This window comes from Odontomachus brunneus, unplaced genomic scaffold (genome assembly GCF_010583005.1).
Source record: "Odontomachus brunneus isolate Ranch 3 - 2012 unplaced genomic scaffold, Obru_v1 Obru_scaffold_051, whole genome shotgun sequence".
NCBI lineage: Eukaryota > Metazoa > Arthropoda > Insecta > Hymenoptera > Formicidae > Odontomachus > Odontomachus brunneus.
In genome coordinates, this window is record NW_022639501.1 from 1,935,278 (window position 1) to 1,939,757 (window position 4,480).

Here is a 4,480-nt window from a genome sequence, read left to right on the forward strand (position 1 = left end):
ATTCAATTGGGAATTCAATTGTGATCTCAATAGAAATTTTTCAGTAGGGTAGTTAACATGCACTTTTTCTGATAGGACTAGCACACAGCGCGCGCTACACGCGCGCCTTCAATCTCCTTTCTTAGTACTTTATTGCACTTTAATTATATAGCAAAAAACACAAACCTTATTCACATACACCTATAATCTGCATTGTCTCTCCCAGTCTCTCTCTGTCTCTCCCTGTCTCTCCCTGCCTCACCTGTCTCTCCCGATCTCTCTCTGTCTCTCCCTGTCTTTCCCTGCCTTTCCCTGTTTTCTCCTGTCTCTCCCCATCTCTCTCCGTCTCACCTCGTCTATCCCCGTCTTTCCCTGTCTCTCTCTGTCTTTCCCTGTCTCTCTCCGTCTCTTCCAGTTTCTCCCTGTCTCTTTCTGTCTCTCCTTGTCACTTCTTATCTCTCCCTGTCTTTCCCCGTCTTTGCCTGTTTCTTCCCATCTCTCCCCGTCTCAACCCGTCTCACCCTATCTTTCCCTATCTCTCACACACAAACCTATAATTTGCATTCATATTTGAATACAACCATGGATATAGTATACCTGGATCCCGCAAACAGCCAGAAAAGTGAAGCCAACAAGTAGGAAGAGACCATAGACATAATATATATAGTCTCATGTACATAATTATTAAACAAATTTTAATACAGCTAAATGTTTTCATGCTCCTTTATTCTCTCCCATTCTTTCTTATTTTCTCTAATTCTCCTTTACTCTCTCTCATTCTCTACTATTCTCTCTTATTCTCATTCTCCCTCGTTATAACCCCGTTCTCGTAATACGCACGAATTGTCACTCAACTCCGCCACGATGACAGCCTGGCGCGCCACGAAGCCGGCCACAACCAATCGGTATCGCGGTAAAGAGGTAACAATGCCAGCGATAATATCGATAACCAAGCAACTTCGGAACGTGACATCTCCTTTTTATTATTTGGATTATTAGACTGCCTCTTTCTCTCTCACAATTCTTATAAAGGCAATACTGGGTGCGTTCGTTTTGGACGCTCACATATTTAAAGCGCTTACGCTTCTGAACGCTATTTTTGCCCGGTTACTTTAATTTCTAAGCGCACTCATCGAAAAGATCAAAACCGTTTCCTTTGGCTGTTGTAAGCAATTGTGAACGTAAAAATGGAGGATAAAGATAAGGAAATTGTTTGTGTATTTGCTCAAATATTAGTTTCATTAGATGTTTTTGATGATAACGAAACAAATAACTTATATACAGAAGAATTAGAAAAGTATTTATCCGTAATGATTGAATTAATAAAAAAAAAGCAATACTTTGGTTAAAAAACTATGTGGAAGTAATTGTACCATTATACAATGATGAAGTATTTAAGTCACATTTTAATAACTTTTCACTTTATAACTTTTGTTTTATTTAAGATCAACGATTTTAAGTTTCATATAATATTCATGTTTTATACAACAAAATATTAAGATTTAGGTAAATTTGTGAGAAAGTCCGTTTCCTTCATCAAATGTATTACTAATGTTGCTGAAATATTACTTATTTTTTTTTAAATTACTGTTGGACAGTGCTTTATTACTCAAAATAAATATGATTTAATAACAAAAATAATAAATTTTTATGAGAGGTGTCCTAAACTTATCTGTTTCTACATGTTTTGCCTCATTTGATGTAACAATAAGTGCATACATTTTCTTATTTGTAACATCTTGCAGAGTTACTCTAGTTTTGTTACTCTCGTTGGAAGTCATTTTGAAACACTATTTCACTTTAAGGTTTATATTGGAGGTTAGATTGCGTCGATGAAATCAATCTTGATGTATCCTTGAGATGCATTCAGCTATATCTGTTGCAAATAAAAGAACGCAACCCATGTGATACGCGGATATTAAGCCAGCTTTAGATAAATTGTATGGCTCACGCCCGTGCAGGACGTAACAATTTCATGGCTTAACTTTTATTTCAATAAGAAAGAAAAATACTCAAAGAGAACTTGAGATTTATGCACCGTTCAAAATTTTTTGGTCCTCACAGCCAGCGCGATGCGACACTTGACATTCAATGAACGTACAGCTTTTCTGGAATAGCATCGTGATCATTGGATATTAAGTGTCGCGTATTGCATTGCGTATCGCTGCGAGAGTATGGTGCGTTTACATGGGACGGAACGTATGCGCAATGCGGAATGAGGGGAACGCTCGTGATTAGCTCAACTTGTTTTACGTTCGTTCCGTCTGAAGCCAAGCGGCACCCGATGCTTGTTTTCATGCTGGATTTCTTGCTGGATGGAAATACTCTGTTCTGATTGGTCCGTCTTCTGCTCTATCCAAAGATTCCCTCATCACCGTAAAATCCTCCAATTACCGTCTTTCTTAAACGTACGATTTTCTCCATCCACAACCCCAGCCAAAGAGATCTCCTGAACTCTATATACTCATTTATTACTGGCTGCAACATTACCCCATACCTTCCTCCTTTAACAAATCCAACACCTAGGATCCCCGAAATTTCATATTTTTCCTACCAAACCATCTCCAGCTGATCCCGTATAAAACCGTGACCCCGCGCTGTGCTCGCTCTGTTCTTCGGCACTACTACCAGACAGACATCGCAGTCCTCTCTTCCGCTTCTTCAACGTACTTCAATCCACTTCGTCAAGGGACTCTTCATCTCTTCGTCACTACTTACACATCGTCGAGGCCGGTAGTTAGTCGCTCTCACTTTATCCATTCTTCAACACGTGCAACGCGCCAAAATTGGAGGGACTTTGAGGAAACGTCGCCCACGAATTGACTAAGTCCATCGATCATCCTTAACCCACATTTTGATAAAGGTTACCGAAAGTAAGTTCAAACAAGTTTTTCATTTTTTTTTTCTTGTCATTCCTGCCGCGTTAATTAATTGTAATAATTCCGAAGAGTCCAAAATTTGATTTTGTTCTTCGAGATCTAATATCCCTCTCGTTTCTTACACCCCATATAAATCTTGAGACTCCTGCTTACAGGACGCGGTAATGCTTGCCGCGCGGCGGAAGTCTGCGCGATAGCCAATCAATATGTTGTTTTTCTGTAAGAGCTAGAAAGTTATTACGGAAAGCAACATATTGATTGGTTGTCGCGCAACTTCCGCCGCGTGGCAAGCACGTCCTGTGTGCAGGAGCCATAACTCCAATAACGAGTAACTCCAGTTACAAAAGGTACTTACGATAACGAGAGTAGAGCGAGTGAGATCTGAATCCGAGAGAATAGTATAATCTTCCATCTAAAACTGTAATATTCTATGGTCTGCTCTTGCTTCTGCTCTTGCAGTCTCATGAACGCAGGAGCAGATCAGGAGTTCGTCTTTGTTCGTCTTAAGAACAACAAAGGGTATCCTGGTAGCACATGTTGGTTTTATATACGTTTTATAAATGTATGTAACGTTTTATTATCGTTTGTAAAATATATCAAAAACGTTTCTTAAACGATACGTGTTACTTAGGTAATGTATCATACTTAAAGTGTATTAATATTTTATCTTAAATTTATACTTAGATGTGAGTTTTTCAGCTGAATAAAGATTATATATAATATATTATATATACGTATTTCATACGGTTCAATTAAAATAAATTAATCAAGCTCTTTGCAATCTTTGATAATTGCAATCTGATCATCCGACGTGAGACAAGCTTCAAGTAATAACTATTAATACAAGTCCTTGTTTAAGGAGAGTTTGAGAATCTTAAATAACATAGGTTTACAAGGTTTTTACAACAAAAGAAGTAAGAGATTTACCCGAAGGAATTTGGTGCGCTGAATTCAAATCTGGCCTCAGAATCCCTTATAGAAATATCATACTAAGAATCATTGATAATTACTTATTTTCAGTATTAAAAATACTGGATAATAAGTAATTATCAATGATTCTTAGTATGATATTTCTATAAGGGATGGCGCCATCACGTAAGGATTTTGAGATATTCTAACCTAGAAGTACAAAAATGGCTGTTTTAGGGCATTATTGGAGTTTTCTCCTGGTTGCATAGAATTTTACCGACAAAAACTAAACAAAGTACTGTAAAGTACGAGTTTTGCTCTTCTATTTCCATTTTGGAACGTCCAAATAGGATTTTTTCTTCACCGAGATACAGCAGATTTAACTTTTTACTGCATATAGAAAATCAAATAAAGCGATGAAGTTGGTTCATTTGAAATACCATAATCCTTTTTGTTTTGAGCAATTCTGGAAAAACGAGTTTGTGGTTCAAAGGGTCCCGAAGGTCGCTGCTCACGAATCTGGACTCAGATTTCCAAAATTCTTTTGGATTTGGAAATTTCATTGGATCCGTTATCTTCAATTTTGAAAATCTGAGTACCGTCAAGAATCGAGCTCCTGATTTGCTTCTGTGTTCATGAGACTGCAAGAGCCATAAGAGCAGACCATAGAATATTACAGTTATAGATGGGAGATTATACTCTTCTCTCAGATC